This window comes from Herpailurus yagouaroundi, unplaced genomic scaffold (genome assembly GCF_014898765.1).
Source record: "Herpailurus yagouaroundi ecotype Mexico unplaced genomic scaffold, PumYag 182, whole genome shotgun sequence".
Taxonomy (NCBI): domain Eukaryota; kingdom Metazoa; phylum Chordata; class Mammalia; order Carnivora; family Felidae; genus Herpailurus; species Herpailurus yagouaroundi.
Window position 1 is genome coordinate 55078691 of NW_024412413.1, and position 26177 is coordinate 55104867.

Below are 26177 nucleotides of genomic sequence, written 5' to 3' on the forward strand. Positions count from 1 at the left end.
TTCAGGGAAGTTCTCAGCTATTATTTCTTCAAGTACCCCTTCAGCACCTTTCCCTCTCTCTTCCTCCTCTGGGATACCAATGATGCGTATATTATTTCTTTTTAGTGTATCACTTAGTTCTCTAATTTTCCCCTCATACTCCTGGATTTTTTTCTCTCTCTTTTTCTCAGCTTCCTCTTTTTCCATAACTTTATCTTCTAGTTCACCTATTCTCTCCTCTGCCTCTTCAATCCGAGCTGTGGTGGTTTCCATTTTGTTATGCATTTCATTTAAAGCGTTTTTCAGCTCCTGGTGACTGTTCCTTAGTCCCTTGATCTCTGTAGCAAGAGATTCTCTGCTGTCAGCTATACTGTTTTCAAGCCCAGCGATTAATTTTATGACTATTATTCTAAATTCACTTTCTGTTATATTATTTAAATCCTTTTTGATCAGCTCATTAGCTGTTGTTATTTCCTGGAGATTCTTCTGAGGGGAATTCTTCCGCTTGGTCATTTTGGATAGTCCCTGGCGTGGTGAGGACCTGCAGGGCACTTCCCCTGTGCTGTGGTGTATAACTGGAGTTGGTGGGCGGAGCCGCAGTCAGACCTGATGTCTGCCCCCAGCCCACTGCTGGGGCCACAGTCAGACTGGTGCGTGCCTTCTCTTCCCCTCTCCTAGGGGCGGGATTCACTGTGGGGTGGGGTGGCCTGTCTGGGCTACTTGCACACTGCCAGGCTTGTGATGCTGGGGATCTGGCGTCTTAGCTGGGGTGGGTAGGCAAGGTGCACAGGGGCAGGAGGGGCAGGCTTAGCTTGCTTCTCCTTAGGTGATCCACTTCAGGAGGGGCCCTGTGGCAGCAGCAGGGAGTCAGATCCGCTGCCGGAGGTTTGGCTCCGCAGAAGCGCAGAGTTGGGTGTTTGCGCGGAGGGAGCAAGTTCCCTGGCAGGAACTGGTTCTCTTTGGGATTTTGGCTGGGGGATGGGCGGGGAAGATGGCGCTGGCGAGCGCCTTTGTTCCCCACCAAACTGAGCTCTGTCGTCCGGGGGCTCAGCAGCTTTCCTTCCCTTTGTCCTCCAGCCTTCCCGCTTTCTGAGCAGAGCTGTTAACTTATGACCTCCCAGCCGCTAAGTCGCGCTTGCTGTCGGAACACAGTCCGTCAGGCCCCTCCGGTTTTTGCAAGCCAGACTCGGGGGCTCTGCTTGGCCGGTGAGCTGCCCCTCCGCCCCGGCTCCCTCCCGCCAGTCCGTGGAGCGCGCACCGCCTTGCCGCCCTTCCTACCCTCTTCCGTGGGCCTCTAGTCTGTGCTTGGCTCCGGCGACTCCGTTCTGCTAATCCTCTGGTGGTTTTCTGGGTTATTTAGGCAGGTGTAGGTGGAATCTAAGTGATCAGCAGGACGCGCGGTGAGCCCAGCGTCCTCCTACGCCGCCATCTTCCAGATTTATGTCTTATTCAGGCTAAATTCTCATCATAGAGGGCCTCAAAGTGTCAATTCTGGGTCATCCTCTTTCCATAACTAAGACCAAAGTGCAGACATGGTCTGGCATGTTGTTGTTTTCCAAGGTAGAAGGAAAGATAATTCTGAGGGGTTTGTACTAGCAATTATGCAATCAGCCCTGAAGCAACAAATCTGACCACAATTCTTGATCAAAACTGTTATGGATATACCCAACTGCAGCAGGTCCAAAAAGTGGAGTTTTTCTCTAGGAGTTCTGGTTCAAGCTGGCAACATAGGAAGATCCTTCCATGGACACACTAAGTCTATATATATGGAAGAGATTTTTAAACAAATCCTCAAGACTGGCTAAATAACTCCTACACACTGGGCAAACAAGAAAAAAAAAACCCACATTAAAGTGGGTAGGACAGACCAGGACACAATCTCACTATCAACCTCATCCCTGGCCTAGCAAACCCACAACTGGGAAAGAATTCCAAGCCTGGAGCTTTTCCCTGAGGAGCAAAGGGTTTGAACCTCACACTGAATACACTAACTTTTAAGAGAGACACACCTGACAGACAAACTGCCAAGACATCTAGCTTTGAAAAACAACGGAGCTGTTGTTCATAAGACCCACAAGGCTGCAATGAATTGGGAAATGCCTCTTAAAGGGCTTGTGCACTTGGAGTCACCTGCCCCAGGGCCCTGCTGAAAGGTAGCAGATCATGCTCAGACTTTAAGTGAGAGTCTCATTTGCTTATATTAAAGTGTTGGCCTAAGGGGCAGGCATCTCACTTAACATACATATGTAGGACACTGTTGGAATATTTTCTGGGGATGAAGACTGGCTGGCACCATTTTCACACCCTCCCTATGTTTTGCTCCAGCACTCAGTCGCCAACTTTTTTTTTTTTTTTTTCCTGGCAGGTCCCATCTTTATGCTCCCTCTCTGCTGTGCTCTAGAGCACGAATATCTCCCAGAAAGGAACTTATACACTTGTGTGGAGTCCTGAGTTTTGTGATTGCCACCCAGTGGCCACCTCCAGGTTGCCTGGCTCTGGTTGCTAACAAGGCTTACACATGTAGTACATAGTACTATATTTGCATACTCTAAAATCTGCTAAGGATGTCACTTACAATTAGCCTGAATCTAGGCGCTGAATCTAGATCCCACCCCTTTTGGGACACATAGATTGTAGCACACCCTTAAACACTGGGAGCTAATAAAAATAGAATAAGCTGCTTGGACAATTACAAAGGTCTAAGAGACAACCAAAAGCTATGGCAGTGTTGAGCAATAAGGCAAATCTCCTACGTAAGGCCACTCCTTCAAGAGTCTCAGAGGTGGTTGTTTCAGCTAATGCATACATACCAACACAGAGAGTCAAGCAAAGCAAAAAAGAGAGGAGTATGTTCCAAACAAAGGAATATGATAAAGCTTCAGAAAAAACTTTAATGAAATGGAGATGTTATATAATAGAAAATTCAAACTGATAGTATAAAAATACTATTTGGTACAGAGATACCAAACTCAAGAGAAGAACAGATGAACACATTGAGAACCTCAACAAAGAAATAGAAAATATAAGAAGGTACCAAACAGAAGTCACAGAACTGGAGAATACAATACTGAAGTGACAAATGCACTATTGGGATTCAACAGCAGACTAGAGGAAGCAGAAAACAGAAATCAGTAACTTAAAAACAGGGCAGTGGGACACACCCAATCAGAGTAGCAACAAGAAAAAAATAATTAAAAAACTGAAGATAGTTTAAGAGATTGGTGGAACAACATGAAGTGCACTAACATTCACATTATAAGGGTCCCAGAAGGAAAAGACAGAAAGAGAAAGGAGAAGAAAGCCTATTTGAAGAAATAATGCCTGAAAACTTTACTAACTTGGGGAAGGAAACATAATTTTGATTCAGAAAATTTCTAATAAGATGAACTCAAGAATACCTCACCCAAACACATTATAATTAAAATTTAAAAAGTTAAAGGCAAAGAGAGAATCTTAAAAGCAACAAGAGAAAAGTAACTTGTTATGTACAGAGAATCCCCCCATAAAATTATCAATTTTTCAGCAGAAACGACAAACCAGAGGGAATGGCATGAGGCAATAAAAGTGCTAAAAGGAAGAAACAAAAACAAAAACCTGACAACCAAGAACACTCTACCCAACAAAGTTACCATTCAGAATTGAGAAAACAATAAAGTTTTCCAGACAAGGAAAAGCCAAAAGTGTTCATCATCATTAAACTAGCTTTTCAAAAAAAAAATGTTAAAGGGACTTAAGTTGAAAAGAAAGAGCTCTAATTAGGAACAAGAAAAGTATAGATCTCCCTAGTAAAGGTAAATATAAAGAAAAAGTAGTGCATTAATCACTTACAAAGCTAGTATGAAGGGTAAAAGACAAAGTAATAAGTACAATAATTAGTTAAGGAAAACACACTATGTAAAATATGACATCAAAAACATAAAAAGTGGGATTGGAGAGTAAAAATGTAGAGTTTTAGGGGTGCCTGGGTAGCTCAGGTGATTTAGCATCTGACTCTTTTGTTTGGCTCAGGTCATGATCTCACAGTTTATGAGATGAGCCCCACATTGGTCTCTGTGCCAATAGCATGGGGCCTGATTGGGATTCTCTCTCTCCCTCTCTGCCCTTTCCTCATTTTTGCACACACATGTGCACTCTCTGTCTCTCTCTCTTAAAATACGTAAGTAAACTTAAAAAAATGTAGAGCTTTAGATAAGCTTATAATAACTTCTGTACAAACATAAAATAGACCATTACAAATATGTAAGCCTCACAGTAAGCACAGAATAAAAACCTTTGGGAGACAAAGAGAAAAAATTTAAACATACAACTCAATAAAGTCACCAAATTATTAAGGAAGAAAGCAAGTGAAGAAGAAAGGAACAGGGAAGAGCTTAAAAAAGCCAGAAAAACAAGTAACAAAATGGCAGTAAGTCCATACCTACCATTAACTACTTTAATTGTAAATAGGCTAATTCTAAAATCAGAATACAGAATGGTTGAATGAAATAAAAAATAAGACCCATCTGTATATGTCCTAAAAAAGACTCACTTTAGATACAAGGAGACACATAGACTTAAAGTGGATAGATGGTAAAATATATTCCATGCAAATGGGAACCAAAAAAAACTGAGGTAGCTATACTTATACCAAAGAAAGTAGACCTTAAAACAGATTGTAATAAGAAACAAAGAAGAGCATTACATACTGATAAAGGGGTTAATCCAATGAAAGGATGTAACATTTGGAAATATTTACACACACAACATAGAAGCACCTAAATATACAAAGGAAAAATTAATAGACCTGAAGAGAGAAATCAACAGCAATCCAAAAAATAGGTTTTAATACTCCACTTTTATCAATAGATAGGTCATCCATAGACAATCAATAAAGAAATATCAAACTTAACCTACATCCTAGACCAGATGGACATAACACATATTTACAGAACATTCTATCCAAAAACAACAGAATACACATTTTCTCAAGTGCACATGGAAGATTCTCCAGGATAGATCATATTTTAGACCACATAACAAATCTTAATAAATTTAAGACTATTGAAATCATATCAAGCATATTTTCTGACTACAGTGGAATGAAACTAGAAATTATAAAAATAAAACTGGAAATTCAACAATATGTAGAGATTAAACAACATGCTCTTGAACAACCAATGGGTCAAAAATCAAAATGAAAAGAAATACCTTGAGACAAATAAAAATGGAAATACAGCATACCAAAAACTATGAAACACAGCTAAAGCAAAACCTATGCAACACTTTTAGGAGGGAAGTTCATAGCCATTAATGCCTATGTTAAGAAACAAGGCAGGTCTCAAATAAGCAACCTAACTGTGCACCTTAAGAAATATAAGAAAAATATCAAATGAAACCTAAAGTTAGAAGAAAAGCAATGGCAAAAAACAGTAGAAAAGATCAGGGAAACTAAGATATAGTTCTTTGAAAAGATAAACAAAATTAATAAGCCTTTAGCTATTATCACTAAAAAAAAGAGAGGACCCAAATAAATAAAATCAGAAATGAAAGAGAAGTTACAATTGAAACCCCAGAAACACAAAGGATAATAACATACTACTATGAACAATTATACACCAATAAATTGGATAACCTAGAATAGATGAACTTTGAAAAACATACAACCTACCAAGACTGAATCATGAAAAAATGAAAAACATGAACAGACTGATTACTGGTAAGGAGATTGAATCAGTAATCAAAAACTTTCTAATAAACAAAAGTCCAGGACCAGATAGCTTCCCTGATGAATTCTACTAACCGTTCAAAGAAGGATTAAATACCAATTATTCTCAAACTCTTCCAAAAAATCAAGGAGCAGGAGATGTTTCCAAACTCATTTTCTGAGCCAGCATTACTCTGATACCAAGACCAAATGCCACAAGAAAATAAAATTATAGGCTAACATCCCTGATGATCATAGATGCAAAATTCTCAACAGTACATTAAAAGGATCATATGCTATGATCAAGAGGGATTTACTCTAGAGAGGCAAAGATGATTCACCATCTGCAAATCAATAAATGTGAATACACTACATTGGCAAAATGATGAATAATATTATATGATTATCTCAATAGAGGCAGAAAAAGCTTTTTGACAGAATCAACAACCATTTATGATAGAAACTCTCAACATAGTAAAGGCCACATATGACAAACCCACAGCTAACATCATCCTCAATGGTGACAAGCTGAATGCTTTTCCCCTAAGATTAGAAACAATAAAAGGACGCCCACTCTTGCCACTTATATTTAACATAATATTGGAAAATATTGGAAATATTGGAAATCTTAGGTGGAGTAATTAGGCAAAAACAAATCAAAATTGGAAAGGACGAGGAGGAAACTGTTAGTATACAGATGACATGGTATTATATTTAGAAACTCTAGAGACTCCACCAAAGCTCTTAGAATAAATGAATACAGTAAAGTTGCAGGATGCAAAATGAATATACAAAAATCTGTTGTTTCTATACACTAATAATAAACTTTCAGAAAGAGAAATTAAGAAAAGTATCCCATTATAAAAGAATAAGATACAATGGAATAAATTTAATCAAGGAGGTGAAAGATCTGCACACTTAGACACAAATAAATAGAAAGATATACCGTGATCATGGACTGGAAGAATTAGTATTGTTAAAATGCCCATACTACCTAGAGGATTTTATAGATTCAGTGTAATCCCTATCAAAATTCCAATGGCAATTCTCACAGTTTTAGAACAACGAATTCTGAAATTTATATGGAACCACAAAAGACTCTGAATAGCCAAGCAATCTTTAGAGAGAAGAACAAAACTGAAGATATCATGCTTCCTGATTTCAAACTACAATAGAAAGCTATAGTAATTAAAACAGTATGGTATTGGAATAAAAACAGACACATAGATCAGTTGAAGAGAATAGACAGCCCAGAAATAAAAACATGCATATATGGTCAATTAATTTACAAAAGAGGAGCTGAGAATACATAATGGGGAGAGGACCACCTATTCAATAGTTGTATTCGGGAAAACTGGATAGCTACCAGCCCAAGAGTGAAACTGGGCCACTATCTTACACCATACACAAAAATTAATTCAAAGTGAATTAAAGACTTGAATGTAAGACCTGAAACAATGCAACTCCTAGAAGAAAACATTAGTAAGATCCTTGATGTTGGTCTTGCAGATGATTTTTTTAATCTGACACCCAAAGCAAAAAGAAAAAGAAACAACTGCAACTACCACAAACTAAATATCTTCTGCACAGTAAAGGAAACTGTCAACAAAATGAAAAGACAACCTACAGAATGGGAGAAAATATTTGCAAATCATATATCTGATAAGGGGTTAATATCCAAAATATATAAAGAATACAAACAATAGCCAAAAAATCTGATTAAAACATGTGCAGAAGATCTGAATAGACATTTTTCCAAAGACAGATGGCCAACAGATATGTGAAAAGATGCTCAACATCTTTAATCATCAGGAAAATGCACATCAAAAGCACAATGAGATGTCACTTCACACACATTAGAATAGCTACTATCAAAAAAAGAAATAACAAGTGTTGGTAAGGATATGAAGAAAAGGGAACCTTGTGTACTCGTGGTAGGAATAGACATTGGTATAGTCACCATGAAAACAGTATGGAGTTTCCTCAAAAAATAAAAACTAAAAGTACCATATGAGCCAGTAACCTACTTCTAGATATTTATCTGAACAAAAATACTAACTTAAGAGATATATGCACCTCCATGTTCTCTGCAGCATTATTTACAGTAGCCAAGACATGGAAACAACCTAACTGTATATCAATGGATGAATGAACAAAGAAAATGTGTTAAGATGTAGGAATATGGTGGCAGTGTAGGAGGACCTTAGGCTTTCCTACGAATACAACTAGATCACTATAAAATCATCCTAAATACCCCAGAAATTGACCTGAAGACTGGCAGAACAAACTCCACAACTAGAGGTAGAGAAGAGGCCAGGTGGAAGGAAGGTGGGAAGGGTGGAGATGTGGTTTGGAAGAGAAACATATAATGGACACTACAGCAGGGAGGGAGCCAGAGACATGGAAAAGGCTGAGAATCAGACTAACACAGAGGACTGTGAAGGGCAAATGAATCCCCATATCAATGGACTTGGAAAGGGAGAGGGCCTGAATTCTGTTACTTCTGGCACCTGTGGTGCTTAAAGCTTGGAGTTTTATAGGTCAGCCGGCTTGGCTCAGATCGAGCCCAGAGGGCATTGTGGTGATCTTGGAGAGAAGGCAAGCTAACAATCCACAGTATGGAAATAGCAATCTAAAGAGAACCTGGGGCACACAGTGTGGGACTATTTGCTCTTCCCAGAGCATGTACCAGAGAGGCAGTGTTCACAGAGAGACCTCACTGGGAACAAAGGAACTAACTATTGCCATTTCCTTCCCCTACCCTTCAGCATGAGCACAGGGCCACCTGTGGGAACATGTGCAGAGCAGGTTCTTGCTAACTAACTAGCTTACACTAAGCCCTGCTTCTCCAGTCTACTGGAACCACCCTTCACAGTCACTTTTGCTTCAGTCAAGCTTCACAGGCCCCCTACCCCAGAAAACTGACCCCAAACTCCTGCTTACACCACATCTCCCAACATGGGAGGAGTTTTATGGAACCTCAGTTCCAGTGGGGGCAGCAACAGGTCTCATTTCACAAGCAGACCAGAGCGCACCTCGTTAAAATGAGCCACCTTCAGGACAGGGACCAAACACTGCTCGCAATAGCCAAAGAGAGCCTCTGCAGATGACTGGCCTAAAGGATAAAGCAGCCAAGACAAAGCAGCAGAGCACATACATCACACATTGAAGACATTCTCAGAAGCAATAGGCCCTGGGGAACAGGGGACACTACATGGCAGGGCACTATAGGACCTCTTCTTCATAATGCCATTATTCTTAAGAAGAGGAGACATAGCTGAGTCTCCTAACACAGAGAAACAGGCACAGAGACTTGGGCTAAATGAAAAGATGGAGAAATTTATTCCATATGAAAAAATGGACCATGGTTAGAGATCTAAGCAAAACAGATATAAGTCACATGCATAATGGAATATTTAAAGCAATGATCATAAAAATACTCATGGGACTTGAGAAAAAAGTGGAATACATGAATGAGAGCTTTCACACAGACATAGGGAATAACTGAGATAAAAGTCTCAATAAACAATATGAGAAACTTGTGATGGAATGAACATGTTTGATGAAAAAACAGAGGAACAAATTGGTGACCTAGAAAATAGAGTAACAGAAAGTAATGAAGCTGAAACAAAGAAAAAACAATTATGCAAAATGAGAATAGACTTAGGGAACTCAGTGATGTCATTAAATGTGATAACATTCGTATTATAGGAGTTCCAGAAGAAAGAGAGAAAAGGTAGCATAACATTTATTTGAAGAGACGATGACTGGAATCCCTAATGTGGGGAAGGAAACAGATATGCAAATCCTGGAGGCACAGAGAACCCCCAACAAAATCAACAAAAGCACATCCACACCAAGACATATTGTAATTAAATTGAAAATACAGTGATAAAGGAAAAGTTTTAAAAGCCACAATGTAAAAGAAGACAGTTACATACAAGAGAAGCCCATTAGACTAACAAGGAATTTTCAGAAGAAACTTCCAAGTCAGAAGGGAGTGGCATGATATATTAAAAGTGCTGAATGGGAAAAATCTGCAGCAAGAATATTCTATTTAGTAAGACTACCATTAAGAATAAAAAGAGATATCAGGAGTTTCCCAGACAAACAGAAACTAAAGGAGTTTGTAACCAGTAAACCAGCCTGGCTAGAAATTTTAAAGGGGACTCTTTGAGTGGAAAATAGTGGCCAAAATTGGCAGTACAAAGGTAGGAAACACAAAAGTAGTAAAAATGAATATTTCTGTAAAAATTCAACCAAGGAACTCACAAAAAAGGATATAAAATATAACATATGCCTAAAATGTGGGGAGGAAAGGAGTAAAGGATGGGTTCAAACTTACACAGGCATCAACTTAACGTAGACTGCTATAGACAGAAGAAGTTAGACACAATCCTAATAATAACCATATTAAAAAAAACCCTAGTGAGTATGCAAAGTGTAAATAGAAAGAAATCAAAATATATCATTAAAGAAAATCAACAAAACTTGAGACAAAGACAAGAAAGGATCAAAGGAAAGCTCCAAAAACAACCATGAAGCAAGTAACAAAATGTCAATAAACACATATCTACCAATAATTACTTTGAATGTAAATGGACTAAATGCTCCAATCAAAAGACATAGGGTGACAGGTTGGACAAAAAATAAGACCCATCTATATGATGCCTACAGAAGACTCATTCTAGACCTAAAGACACCTGTACATTGAAAGTGAGGGCGATGGAAAAATTTATGATGCAAGTGGATGTCAAAAGAAATCAGGAATAGCAATACTTATATTGGACAAAAAGACTATTTTTTTAAAAATTAAAAAAAAAATTGTAAATGTTTATTTTTAAGAGAGAGAGAGAGACATCGACAGAGCAATAAGCAGGGGAGGGGCAGAGAGAGAGGGAGACACAATCCTAAGCAGGCTCCAGGTTCTGAGCTGTCAGCACAGAGCCTGATGTGGGACTCAAACTCATGAAGCACAAGATTATGATCTGAGTTGAAGTTGGCTGCTTAGCTAACTGAGGCATCCAGGCACTCTGACAAAACAGATGTTAAAACAAGGACTGTAACCAGACAAAGAAGAAAGATGCTATATAATAATAATTAGGACAAGCCAAGAAGATATAACAATTGTAAATATTTATGCACCCAACATAGTAGCACCCAACATAAAACAATTAATAATAGACATAAAGGAACTAATCAATAATAATACAATAATAGTAGGGGACTTTAAGACCCCACTTACATCATCAGACGAATCATTTAAACAGAAAATAAATGAGACAATGGCTAGGAATGGCACAATGGAACAGATGGATTTAACAGATATATTCAGAACTTTCCATCCTAAAACAGCAGAATACATTCTTTCCAAGTGTACACAGAGTATTCTCCAGAATACATCACATTAGCCCACAAAACCAGATAAAGACACCATTAAAATAGAGAACTACAGGCTAATATCCCTGATCAACATGCAAAACTACTCAACATACTAATAAATTTAGCTCAAAATACATTAAAAAATCATTCACCACAATCAAGTGGGATTTATTCTTAGATTGCAAGGGTGGTTTAGTATTTGCAAATCAATCATTGTGATACCATCACTTCAAGAGAAAGGATATGAATCATATGATCATTTCAATAGACAAAGACAAAGCATTTGACAAAGTACAACATCCATTAATTATACAAATCCTCAGTAAAGTGGGTTTAGAGGGAATGTACCTCAACATCCTAAAGGCCATAGCTAATATCATCCTTAATGGGGAAAAACAGAGTTTTTCACCTAAGGTCAGGAACAAGACCAGGATGTCCACTCTTAACTACTTTTATTCAACATAATACTAGAAGTCCTAGCCACAGCAATCAGAAAATGAAAAGAAATAAAAATCATCCAAATTGGTAAGGAAGAAGTAAAATTTTACTACTTGTAGATGAGATGACATTATACATAGAAAACCCAAAAGTGTCCACCAAAACACTGCTGGAACTGATAGATGAATTCAGTAAATTTGCAGGATACAAAATGAGTGCATAGAAATTGGTTGCATTTTTATACACCAATAATGAAACAGCAGAAAGAGAAATTAAGCAAACCATCCCATTTAAAGTTGCACCAAAGATAGTAAGATATTTAGGAATAAACCTAACCAAAGAAGTTAAAGACTTATGGGGCGCCTGGGTGGCTCAGTTGGTTAAGTGTCCAACTTCGGCTCAGGTCATGATCTTGAGCCCTGTTTTGGGCTCTGTGCTGACATGTCAGAGCCTGGAGCCTGCTTTGGATTCTGTGCCTCTGTCTCTCTCTGTCCCTCCCCCACTTGCACTCTGCCTCTCTCTCTCTCTCTCTCAAAAATAAACATTAAAAAAAAGAAGTGAGGGGTGCCTGGGTGGCTCAGTCGGTTAAGTGTCCGTCTTCAGCTCAGGTCATGATCTCACGGTCCGTGAGTTTGAGCCCCATGTCGGGCTCTGTGCTGACAGCTCAGAGCCTGGAGCCTGCTTCAGATTCTGTGTCTCCCTCTCTCTCTGACCCTCCCCCATTCATGCTCTGTCTCTCTCTGTCTCAAAAATAAACATTAAAAAAAATTTTTTTAAACCTTAAAAAATAAAAAATAAAAAAAAGAAGTGAAAGTTTTGTCCTCTGAAAACTATCAAACACTGATGAAATAAATTGAAGATGACACTAAGAAATGGAAAGACATTCATGCTCATGGATTGAAGAACAAATATTGCTAAACTGTCTATACTACCCAAGTCAACCTATACATTTAATGAAATCCTCATCAAAATACCAGCAGCATTTTCTGCAGAACTAGAACAAGCAGTCCTAAAATTTGTATAGAACGAAAAAAGCCCTGAATAGCCAGAGCAGCTTTTAGAAAGAAAAGCAATGATGGAGGCATCACAATTTTGGACTTCAAGTTATATTTCAAAGCTGTAGTAATCAAAACAATATGGAACTGGCACAAAAACAGATACAAAGATCAATAGAACAGAATGGAAAACCCAGAAGTAAAGCCACCACTATATGGCCAACTAATCTTCAACAAAGAAAGAATTTCCAATAGAAAAAAGTCTCTTCAACAAATGGTTTTGGGAAAGCTGTACAGCTACATGCAAAGAATGTAACTGGACCACTCTGTTACACCATTCACAAAAATAAATTCACAATGGATTAAAGACCTAAATGTAAGACCTGAAGACCTAGAAGATAACACAGGCAGCACCTTCTCTGACATGAGCCACAGCAACTATTTTCTAGATATGTGTCCTGAGGCAAGGGAAATAAAGGCAAAAATAAACTATTAGGACTATATAATAGGACTATATATATTATATATAATATAGGACAGAAAATAAAAAGTTTCTGTGCAGTGAAGGAAACAATTAACAAAACTAAACTTCTTTTCCAAAGAAGACATTCAGATGGCCAACAGACACATGAAAAGATGTTCATCATCATTCACTATCAGGAAAATACAGATCAAAATGATAAGGAGGTATCACCTCACACCTTTCAGAATGGCTAAAATCAACAACAAAAGAACCAGCAGGTGTTGGCAAGGATATGGAGAAAGGGGAACCCTCTTGCACTGTTGGTGGGAATGCAAACTGGTGCAGCCACTGTGCAAAATAGTATGAAGCTTCCTCAAAAAGTTAAAAACAGAACTTCTCTACAATCCAGCAATTGCACTACTGGGTATTTATCCAAAGAATATAAAAATGCTAATTCAAAGGGATACATGCACACCTGTTTATAGCAGCATTATTTATAATAGCTAAGATATGGAAGCAACCCAAGTATCCATCAAATGATGGATGGATAAAGAAGATGTGGTGTATAAACTAATTTATCATATATATCTATCATATCTATCTATATATATAGATAGATAGATATGATAGATATATATATATATATCATGTAATGACATGTATGGAGCTAGAGTGTATTACGCTAAGTGAAATAAGTCAGAAAAAGACAAATATTATATGATTTCACTCATGTATAATCTAAGAAACAAATGAGCAAAGGGAAAATATGAGAGAGACAAACCAAGAAATAGACTCTTAACTACAGAGAACAAACTGTATGGTACCAGAGGGGAGGTGGGGGGAGGGGAAATAGGTAATGGGGATTAAGGAGTTCACATGTTGTAATGAGCACCAGGTGATATATGGAATTGTTGAATTACTACATTGTACCCCTGAAACTAACACTGTATATTAACTAATCAGAATTAAAATAAAAACTTAGAAAAAAAGAAAATGTTGTGTGTGTGTGTGTGTGTATCACATACAATGGCATAATTTCAGCCATCTGTAGCAACATGGATGGACCTAGAGGGCATTATTTTAAGTGAAATAAGTCAGACAAATACCATATGATATCTCTTATTTGTGGAATATAAATAAAAGAAAACAAAACAAAAAAACCACAGCACCAAGCTTATAGATACAGTTAATGGATTGGTGGTCATGAAAGGTGGAGGTTGGGGGTGGGCGAAATGGGTGAAGGGTGTCACAAGGCACAACCTTCCAGTTATAAAATAATTTACTCATTGGGATATTAAATATAGCATGGTGACTATCGTTTACAATATTGTATTTCATATTTGAAAGTTGCTAACTGAATAAATCTTAAAAATTCTTACACAAAAAAATTTATGTTAAGTAGATCCTTGTTGTAATTATTTTGCAATGTATATAAATATTGAATCATGCTGTACACCTGAAACTAATGTCAATTATATATCAAAAAAGAATTTAATATGTTTTTAAAAAGTAGAATATTTTTATATACCTAGAGGATGTTTTCTATGTGTGCAGGTTTGGCACTCTATGTATAAATTTGGAGGTTTTTTTTTTTTTTTAAACTGTGTGTGTTGTATCTGTCAATGGAAATAGAACAAAATCATACCTGAATCTGAATTTGCTAAGCATTTATTGAACACCTATTTAGTGCCAGTCATTATATTAGGAACTAGATACCAAAGACAAATCTAGTCACAATATTTCTGTTGTATGGAGATCCCAGTTCTTCTGGGCATTGTCTTGTCCCATCTACAATGGAAGTTTGACATATTTTTTCTGACCTACCTCTTCAGGTTATATTCCTCATATTATGAGATACCAGATTAGGAAATGCCAGTCTTTTGAGAAAATCCATAAGGCAAGCAAGTAAATTATAAAGTTGTCATTCTAAATGACATTAGGATGCATTAACAAATTTTTTTTAGTGTTTATTTATTTTTGAGAGATAGAGGGTGGGGGGGGGGGGGAGAGAGAGGGAGACACAGAATCTGAAGCAGGCTCCAGGCTCTGAGCTGTCAGCCCACAGCCTGACGCAGGGCTTGAACCCACGAACTGTGAGATCATGACCTGACCCGAAGTCAGATGCTTAACTGACTGAGCCACCCAGGTGCCCCAGATGCATTTTTTTTTATAAGAACAACAGCCATTATTACACTCAAGAATATAACCTCATTCTTTAGTCATACCACATACAGAGAGCTAAGAAACAGCAGTCAGAAACACATTCTAGAGCTAGTATGCCTAGTGATTTAGTCTAATATATAAGCAAGAAAGTGTTTCTTGGGAAGGGAGTAATATTCTGTTTTTAATTTAACAAGAATTTTGCATGAAAAAAAAATTTCTCTGAGACTCCAGAACGTTTCCAAGAGCTGTACTGTTTTGCCTTAATCACTCACAATGGATGAATTGCCAGGAGCTGGTTGTCTATTTTTATAATGGGTCCTATTTGCCTCGATGAGAAATGGTTGCTGTGTTCTGTTGAGAATGTCTTCAAGGATGGTGTAATCATTAAGAAACTGGTCTCTGGAGTCAGATTACTTGGATTCATTTCCCTAATCTGCCACTTATTAGCTGGTGGCCTTTAACAAGTTACTTAATAGCTGTGTTCCTCAGTTTGCACATCTGTGAGATCGGGACAATAGTATACCCACCACATAGGGTCCCTGTCTGGAATAAATAAGTTAATATTTGTAAAGCACTCAACATAGTTCCTATTTAAGGGTAAGGGCTATATTTACTTGTTAAGTAAAATACATTAAACAATAAAGTTAATAGGTGTATAAAATGAGCCAGCTTTTTCAGAACTCAAACATGAACATTATATTCCAAGTTGTCAATCTGATTAAGCACTAATGTAGAGATATCTCAACTCTTCCCTTACCGCCTCCATACATATACATGGGCTTTCAAAAGCAAACATTCTTCCACGGTTGTTCTGTGCACCTATTCTCTTTTGGATTAGCTGCAAAGAGATCATGCTGGTAAGGGACCACAAAGAGGAAATATGTGGATTCTAGTGTCTGTGATGGTAACAGGATCTGGGCCATTCCAGTTAGCTACCACAGATGGGCCTCATGGAAACTGTTGTGTTTATCAATTGTAAAGGCACCTTTGCTAGGCTTATGCTGCAGGAGCAGATACAGGTTTTCCTGTACAGCCACTAGACCATGGCTCTTCAGCAACATCTCTTCAGGGACTTATCAGAAGCTACCACATGAAGGTGGCATTTTTTTCCCCCTGAACACTGCAATTATTGTTATTTACTCAACTGGTATTTCTATATCCATTCGTATATTTCAAAGACCGTCTCACCAAAAAAGTTTCCCTTTATAGTCAAAATGTTTTCTTAACCTGAAATAAATGTTATGCTAGGGTTTATGTGCTAGGTTTGTGGGTTATTCTTTTCTCTTCTTCATGTTAAGGTTTTTGTATTTGTTTGCCTATGGCAATTTAAGATGAAGTTAGCTTGGAGTAGTTGGTACAGCAGTAAAGGACTGCTTTATTGAATCCTGAGCCACTCTTGCCCATTTTGCTGTTACTAATACAACATTAATGTTCTTACTAAATCACAAAAACAGCAAGTAGAAGCTGATGCTGAAAGTGTTTATGGATATTCAGCAATTAGCAGAAGCTAATAATTCCTATTTATGGAATAACAAATAAAACCTAAGTGATTTTTTTAACCTCAGTACATTTCCAACAAAATGTGTTATATATAAGTTTCTACTCTTAGAAAATAACAAAAGTTGTGTTAAACCTCATGTGCATAATATACCCTCCTTATAATTTATCCTGACTCTAGCATAACCTTTGAAAATAAAGCAGACTTTGCACAGGAAATTTATAGCTTTGGAAAGGACACAGTATCAGAGAGCCAGAAATACATCCATACTTAATGTCTTATTATAGAATAAGATATCATATTTTATAATGACAATGGGATACTGAAAATTTTAAGTATACAAACTTATGTTTCTGAAAATATTTATTTCAAGGTACTGTTTATGTTTAAAAGTTAGTATTTATTGTATTCTTATTATAGGTATTATTTCATTTAATCTTCATAGTAGTATGATGAGACAGGGACAATCTCCATGTATAGGAAAGGAAACAGTTTTTTTTGTAGTGAAATAACAGCGCTGCACATTTAAGACACTGAAGTCAGAACCAGCCATGACTGGAGGATGCTCTTAACCCATGCTCTTAACCATTACTTGTAATTACTGCTTGCCTGATTCTCTGAAAGTCTTAAATTTATTATTTTTTTTAACATCATCAGTAGGTGAACTTTAAATAAACGTAGGACACACCACCTCTTGGCCAACTTTTAATTATTCATGGTCAAGAAAAGAAAAAAAATGAGGGAAATTGAAATTCCCAATGATCACTTTTCAATTTTACTCAAGATTAGAAAGATGCCATTAAAATATTTTTCATTATGGTGCAATAGAAATAACAAAAATATCTAGTAAGCAAACCTCATACTTAAGGGAGTATTAGTTTTTAAAATAGATCTAGATTTTGTAAGAAGCTTCTTTTGACCTCTTTGTTAAAATGAATCTTCTATCTCAAAGGTAATAGTGTGTTCCATGGCTTTAATTTGATTCAGAGTTCATGACCTTGGATTACAATAGTAACTGATAATATTATAGTCAGTCTTTCACATTACAACCTCAATGTCTCATTTTTATGATGGAAAAGTTGAAGAAGTTAGTACAGAGCTATATCTAGGAACCCTTCCTCAATGCCAGCCTTAAAAATTTATTACCAACTTGATGTGATTTAATGGATTTCAGAAATGTTTTATGCTTCAAAAAATGTTCCCTTTTTTTGCAACCACAGTGGCTTAAATTCCCATATTAAAGAATCATTCATTCGTAGCTTTAATATTTCAACATTTAGTAGTTGTTTACTAAAATTCAAATTTCCACAGTAAAGATGAGTACTCTATATGAATGACGATATAATTTATTGTCCATAATAGGACATATTTCCAAGATAAGCTCAACAGAAAGTCAGGGCAACAGGTGTAAAGCAGGACTACTCCTCAAACTGGAAAATATATCCCAAGTGTATCCCTACTACTTATTATGTGCTCAATTAATACTAGTCAAATAAATTAATGGAAGAAACAGGTATGCAGTACCTATTTTAGTAGGTTTGAAGTCCCAGAATGAGGATCTCAGTCCCTAGACTAACACTGCTTAGATGCATCTTCCAGAAGTTTTGCTTAATTTTTCTGAACTTCAGTGTTTTCAACTGTAAATTGGAGATAACAGTCATTAATAACAAGGCCTAATAACTGTAAATAGTAAATGGGGATAATCTCAAAGAATAATTCTGAGGGTTACAAGGGAACATAAATGTGCACCAAGTTGTCTATTGATTCCAGCAATTATGATCTGAAAGGTGGAGGCAAAGGAAAGGGTGAGGAAGGTTCCAGGTTTCCATGAGGAGAAGGATCAGCTGTCTTTGGCATTCTAGTCTAGACCAGAAAATGGAGTCTGTTGCATTTCACTAAGCAAAAATCAACTCTTTGCCTTCTAAAACACTAGCCTCTAGGAGTGCCTGATGGTTCAGTCCATTAATTGGTTATTGTTATTTGTTATTTCTACTGTTATTTGTTATTTGTTATTTCTACTCTTTAGACTCATGTTTGTGACATTGAGCCCTACATCAGGCTCCATGCTAGGCGTGGAGCCTGCTTAAGATTCTCTCCCTCCCTCCCCCTGCCCCTTCCTCGTTTGCACACACTTGCTATCTCTCTCTTTCAAAAACAAAACAAAACAAACAAACAAACAAAAACAACCTTCTAGTCTCTATATTTGAAAAAAGAAATAGGGGGAGGGGTGAGGCATCCTAAACAACATAGAGTATATAATCAGTATATAAGAAAGAGAGATTGAATTCACATTAGTTACTTTGGAAGTGAATCAATCATTGTGAAATTTGTTTACTTTGTTCCATTATAAGAAATTTGTTGGTATTTCATTTGTAACACCATACCTGATGTCAAGTGAGCATGTAATACTTAGGTGTAGGATAATTGTCACCACGGAATATTTCATGAGAAAATTTTCCTGACAGTGTTAAGCAGCAGTATGGAAATTACTCAAGAGAGAATTGCATTTAAAAAAATTAGGATAATTTCTAACTGAAATGTTAACTGTAATGAGTATGCTGGAATCAACCTTGATGTATCTATTTGGACATTTTCCACATCCCAAGTGGTTAGTCTAATACCAATTAAAGCATCACACATTGCTATTATCTTCTTGCATCATTATTTTCATGAATTAATTTTGTTTTAAAAATCAGACCTTTTCCAAATGAGAATAAATTTAAATATCCAAGGTGCAAATGTGAAACCGATGTCAGGACCCATGCATATCTATAATTTCAAATTCTGAAACCACAGAATCATGGGAATAATCCTAAAAAAATAAAAAATGGAGGAACTGACCTTTGGGGTCACCTCATTGTTCCCCTAGCTATTCACAGAGAATCCAAATAGTAGCCCCAGGTGTCCTTCTCCTGAAATTATGTATCACTTTCCTCTTACCTTCATTCATTCATTTTTTCATTTATCCATCCACCCACCCATCCGTCATTTCAGTCTTTCATTTGACAAATATTAGGCATTATTTATGTGCCTAGAATGCTGCTTAGCACTGAGGAAACAAAATGTATGCTGAATATCTTTTTTTCTACTATATCATAGCTTAGTGCGAGAACAGAGATTACTAAATAATCATAATATGATGAGATATGTCTTATAAAAGATGTATGGACAAAGTGCTGCCTGGATGAATCACAAAAGGCTTATGAAGTGGTAACATTGCTTCTGAGGTTTGAAAGGAGATTTCTGGCAAAGGTAAAAATGTGTAAAGATAAGGAGATACGAATGGGCATATCAAGTCCTGTGAGTATTAAATAGTTAGTTATGACTAGAGATGAGCCTGTTTGTCTCTGAAGGGATTGGGAAGATGGAGAGATGAGGGTAGGTGGATTGATATGAAGCTCCTATAAATTTCCTCCAGCTTCATCCTTTATAACAAGTGTCTATGGCAAGTCATGACACTGACCCACTTTATGACTGCATTGGCTCTGACCTGTGTGGATAAAATCAAGTACTCATGATGACCCAAACTCAAAAGTTCTGTTATTTCTCAGGCCATCATTTTAGTCTTCTATTTTCCATTCAGGTAGGGAGAGATCTAGGTGTGACGAGGATAAGGGGTTGGTTCTCATTACTCAAATATTCCATTTTTTTTTTCAAAATTGGGAGACATCTTTCTATATTATAACATTATTAATTTTTTCTCCTGCTATTGGTTTTAACTATCCTGAACTCTCAAATTTATGTAGGAAATGTTTTACTTCTGGTTCATATTACCAAAACCTTCTATTGTCTGATTCTAAATTGTTAGCCACTCCTTCATAGGATTTTTATTATTTATTATTGTTATTCATGTTATACTCTCAAATATTTGAAGTTCAAATAGTAGATGTTTGATATCTCTGGAGTAGCTTGGGAAAGAGATTATAAAGCAAACCTTTGCAAGTCTATATCTGTAAAATGTCATGGATCCCATTCAGACTGCTAATCAGGATTACACAGTTGATCAGCAGAGAATAACAAAGCTGGCTTGTGAATGCCTATGGGTGGCTAGACCTATACATTGGTTAAATGACCTGGCCCCATTTATCAACATTAAATAGTGTACAATTTAGGTTCATGCTTTAGCAAAATCACAAATTACCGTAGACATGGCTGTTCAGGAAAGATCATGAATATTAAATCTTTGAACTGTGATTGAATATTACTACATAATACTATTTGCATAGTTCTCTTACCCTTTTATGTTAAAATGATGGTGTACTAATTTCTATATACTTTCTCCCTTGACTTTAATGAACTTTTTAATTAAGTTTGTGCAGAACGCTTCTCAAAATATTCACAAGAAATTCTTGCTATTTTTGTATCAATTTCTCGTAAAAGCTTTTTTATTTTAGGTCCCGTTTATGAGTATCTTTCTGAAATTAAAAAAAATGTTCTGGGGCGCCGGGGTGGCGCAGTCGGTTAAGCGTCCGACTTCAGCCAGGTCACGATCTCGCGGTCCGTGAGTTCGAGCCCCCGCGTCGGGCTCTGGGCTGATGGCTCAGAGCCTGGAGCCTGTTTCCGGTTCTGTGTCTCCCTCTCTCTCTGCCCCTCGCCCGTTCATGCTCTGTCTCTCTCTGTCCCAAAAATAAATAAACGTTGAAAAAAAAATGTTCTACGAGTTCGTGATCCTCTAGGAGAGATGTAAACCTATCTCCATTGTGAACTTTTATGGACGTAAAAGAAGTTATTGTCTCACTGTCCCTTTATGTTTGTTGAAATGTTCCCTTTCTCCCAGGTTTGCTTCCTGTAATAATCTGTTGAACAATGGAGTACCTGACATGTGTTTGTTCCTTAGGCAAACGTGTAAAACTCTTCAAGTTCGAATGGAGAAGTAGAAAGAGAAGGTTTCTGCTGTGCCTGATGACAATTTTTAATTTTTCCACACTCAAAAATATTCTGGCTCCACGTTGGAGCACTAGTGTGGTGAATCCTAGTGTTGGTCGGATTCTAAGGAAGGGACAGAAGTTTCGTTGAGGAGTAAAGATTCAAAACATCTCCCGAAATGAGCTCTCGTCTTGGTTTATTTCTCACAGAGCAGGTGTGTACACTGTGTTGCAGGATTAACTGTAACCTAATCTTTCTTATAGTTACCATTAGCATTCCAGATGCTCCTGATTTCAGGGTGAAAGATGAACTTGGTATAGCTTTAGGGATCAGAAAGCAAAGAACTGTCTCAGTATTCAGTAAAGAAAGGCATTGAACTATCTCCTATAGAAATAAGGAGGGGGCATCACTCTTTGAACTATTATGAGGCCCACCAATTAAACAACCCTGCCACAAGGAGGTGAACCTAATATTGTCACCTACAGTGGCCCTGCCATTGACATTGTTTTTCCAAGCATAGGAAATGGATAATAAAAACTTTGGGTGTACTAGTGGACCTCTGTCAGTGTTCAACCTGCCTGTTAATGTAGAAGTTAACATGAAAAGTACTGAGCCCAAATGAAGATAATATTCTTACTTAATGGTCCAATCCTTACATAAATTGCTCTATAATTGAATCAGCTATGTCAAATTAGCATCTAAGCTATTAGAAGTAGCTAAAGATTCATATTTTGATCAACTTTGAGATTTTGAAACTTCTGATATGTGACTATTATTCTTAAAAGAAAAAAAAAAAAAAAGAAACCCAGGGAAGAATATAACTGAGAAAAAAGAAGGGAAGAGGCAAAAGCACCCGACATACTAAACATCACTGACTATATTACCCTGTTTGTCAGAAAATACATTCTAGGTTTGGAAGTTACAGACAGCAAATTTTTTTTCCAAGGTCTGCCACATATGGAAGGATAATTTCTAATGTAATATTATGGAAAAGGACAGGGCTGGGGAGGAGGGCGAATGTGCTACTTCAGGCATGGTACCGGCTTGGTACATGTTGCACCAAGTTCTTCTCCAGGTGACAACAACATCTTCTTTACTCAGACAGGTATCTCAAGGAAAGAGCCATTTGTATTTATAACTCAAACCATCCAGGAAGCTCAGAGAAAATGCTGTTCTTGGTAATCTCTAGGCTATCAAGTTTTAGCCCTGCTCCCCTACCCACTTCTCTTAAATTCACCTTTTGAGCACAATTTGTACTGTGTACCTTCTGCCAGCCCTCATATGCAGTGAAGCTGAAACTCTTGAGAAGTGAGATCCTTGAACAGATTTAAAATTTTAAAGTAAGGCTTTATGTCAGAAAGTGGATAAAAACTATCAATTCAAATGACTCCTTCATAAATTAGAGGTGAGTCTAAAAAACGAACCCAGTATCAAATTTAGCAGGTAAAGTACCTTCTGATTGAGTTCATAATCTCCACTGTCTCTAAAAATGTGAGAACTCTGCTGGTATATGGAATATTTTTTTAAGTCTATTCAGATTTCCTTCAAGTATTCAAAATAATTGTTTTCCTTTTTTAAGGACTTTTGAATGTTTCTGAGAGAAAAATAACTGGATCCCATTATCCTGTTGTCTTTCAGAATTATCTTCATTTTGGGGGTCATTTTCCACCTGGAATAAATACAAGTTGTGTACAGGAGCCAGGAGAAGGAAAGTCTTAAATTTTCTTGATGTCCCAGAGGAATTTATTAACTATCCAAAGAGAAATCAGGCAATGTTTTGTTTTGCTAGCAGTGAATGTCATCCAGGCAGTATCAGTCGACCTGCTTCTGAGGAGATGAATGTGCATAAATGGCAGTGCAAACAGTCATCTGCTTTCATGAGTCACGTAGAAGAGTTCATGGCAGGCGCACTGTACAGCTTTCAAAGTTCCAAGAAATAGGGAAGGTCCATCTGTTCAAAAGATTCATTTCCAGTCAACATCTTCATTTACACAGCATAGGAAGCTGAAAGCCAGTGACAGATGTGTTTGTGGTAAAAGCTTACTAGTTCTGCATTCTAATATAATGAATAGGCTTCTTAGAAAAATGAACTCTACACAGTGGTTGTACCACCAGTGAATTTAGGTAATCAGGATAAAGCTTAATCCCATAGGGAATCAGTGCTTCTTAAGAAAAGTCTTAGTAGTTTGGCGATAGAAGGGAATTAGAAGCTCACTTAGTCCGACAGACTGAGCTGACAGATATAAGCCCTGGAGATTCTGAGATTTTTAAGTGGCTTGTCCAGTGTTCTAAGACTAGCAGGTAGTAACACTAGTATAAAACTTTTATCAGAATAAGGCCATGTCTCCTCAGTTATGTTTGGTGCTTTGCTTCTCTCCAGAAGTCTGGTTAGATTATATGCCATCTTCTGCTTCCACACTGGTACCCACATGTGTTATACCTAAATATAACCAGCTAGCTAGGGCAGTGCTCTGTGCTGTCTGCAATGACTCCCAAACATCCAAAGCTGTTAGATTTTTTGAGAATTTATAGGACAGATAACAAAGTCATTTAGTAGAAATACTGACCCTAGCTGAACTATTATACAGATGGCTTTTGGTGCCTCAAATGTTAAATGTTCAGGCCAAGCCAGCACCAGACATTCTTAGGAGGGAAAATTAAACTGTGGCATGAAAATCCAACAGTTTTCATGGCTATAGGAATCACCTCCATTACCAAGAAAGTAAAATACAGCCTTAGTTTTTTTTATAGGTGGGTGTAATTATAAAGATGATTCATATGTCATTGACTTATAGGGCCTCATCAATACCTAAAAGCTGTCTGTTCATCTTGCTCTTGAATTATTATCCTAGACAGACAGGTGTCTTTCATTTTGTAATACCTCAGTATATAAGGTGCTTTAAGATAGGACAAGTGCATTCATGTACAGTTATGACCAGCTCAATGGCAGCTTTTCTCTAGTTTAAATGAGAAAACCTGCTTCTGCGGAGTGATGATGTTTTAATTGCACATTCTGTACACAAAAAGTAAGGGAAGAGCTTAATTCATGTACTTGTAAGAGCTACATTAAAAAAAATACATTTGCAGTGAAGCAGCAATGATGTTCCACTTAAGGGAAAGTTCATTCAAATCAGCTTTTAGGATTATAAAGGTATCTAGCTTTCCATTTACTCTTATCAAATAAGTTACATTTATTTATCGGAATGTGAGTTTGACATGGTGCCTATTGTGATGTTATTTAAGTAGCTGTATTATGAAGGCTGGACATGTGCTCCATTTAAACCTGCCACCTCCTGGGGTGCCTGGGTGGCGCAGTCGGTTAAGCGGACGACTTCAGCCAGGTCACGATCTCGCGGTCCGTGAGTTCGAGCCCCGCGTCTGGCTCTGGGCCGATGGCTCAGAGCCTGGAGCCTGTTTCCGATTCTGTGTCTCCCTCTCTCTCTGCCCCTCCCCCGTTCATGCTCTGTCTCTCTCTGTCCCAAAAATAAATAAATAAACGTTGAAAAAAAAATTAAAAAAAAAAAAACCTGCCACCTCCTTTTGGAAATATCGCCACATATTTCTTTCTTACTTACTAAATATTTGTTCTGTATGCAAAGTCTCATGCAAAAGACAAAGTAAGAATAAAAAAGAATGGAATTATGTGTCTATAAAGACTAGTGATGTATGATCAGAAATAATCAGGAACAAAAACTAGGAATTCATTGCGTTCAGATACCTAGAAGTGTGTGTGTGTGTGTGTGTGTGTGTGTGTGTGTGTGTGAATAATAGTTACCATTTACATAGAGTTTATTATGTGCCTAGCATTGTTCTAAGCACTTGGCCTATTATTTGCTCCTCAGATCATACAACCTTATGATATAGGTCCCTGTTTTACTCAAGGTCACACACTGAGTTATCAGAAGAACTAAGCACTGAACCTAGGAAGCATGGCCTCAGGTACATTCTTTTAAACCGCTCCTCTGTATCATCTCATCTGAAAAGATAGTCTCACTCCCAAAGCAGGCTAAAAGGTCGTGTTCCCCTCTTTATATGACTTTTATGATTAGAAGAATATGAAATGAATAATTGCAAGATCAGTTTCTAGAAGACACGGAAAATTAACTTGAAATCAATACTTACAGAGAAATAAGCAGTATTGCCCCCTCCAATAGTTATCCTATGTATCATCTTTTGTGTCGTGTTTGGGAATTATGACTACTACCACCTGTTATAATTTAAAAAAACATTTACCTGGAGACTTTCAAGGGATTGTCTTATTTAACCACAATAGCAAATGTATGAGGCCTGATGATAATACAATTCTCATATTACATTCCGGGAGACTAAGGCTCAGGGAATTCAAATAACTTCTTCAGCCCCAAAATGTGAGAAATTGCTAAGGCAGAGATCTGAACCTAGGCTGTGTGCCCACGGAGCCCACACTTTGTCATGCCTCTCACCATAGTGTGTTGTCTCCCCCTGACAATGCAGGCGCAAGGCTTGAGTGGGAAAAAAAAGGAATTACAGACTCCATGAATATAATTATTTTAAGAACTTTATAAAATCATCTTTTACACGGGGGACAGGATAGATTCTTGAATTTCCTTTTTAGCCTTTCTAATTTATCTTGAAGATAGGCAGAGGATACTTCATAATGTTCAAAACATAAAATAGAAACAGTATAAAATAGTTGACCACTTAATTTCACACTTAACTAATGTTATATAT

General features: G+C 37.3%; 1 protein-coding gene across 4 annotated transcripts in view; it reads left to right on the forward strand.

Moving 5' to 3' along the window:
* TAFA2 (TAFA chemokine like family member 2) overlaps window positions 1-26177 on the forward strand; it is a 500373-nt gene that overhangs the window by 467862 nt on the left and 6334 nt on the right. The window contains exon 5 of one of the 4 annotated variants that reach the window (XR_005795471.1): window positions 21439-21681. The exons of the other annotated variants lie outside the window; for them this stretch is intronic. The gene's annotated coding sequence lies outside the window, so the exon portion shown is untranslated. The remainder of the gene's footprint in view (window positions 1-21438; window positions 21682-26177) is intronic. 4 annotated transcript variants of the gene reach the window in all.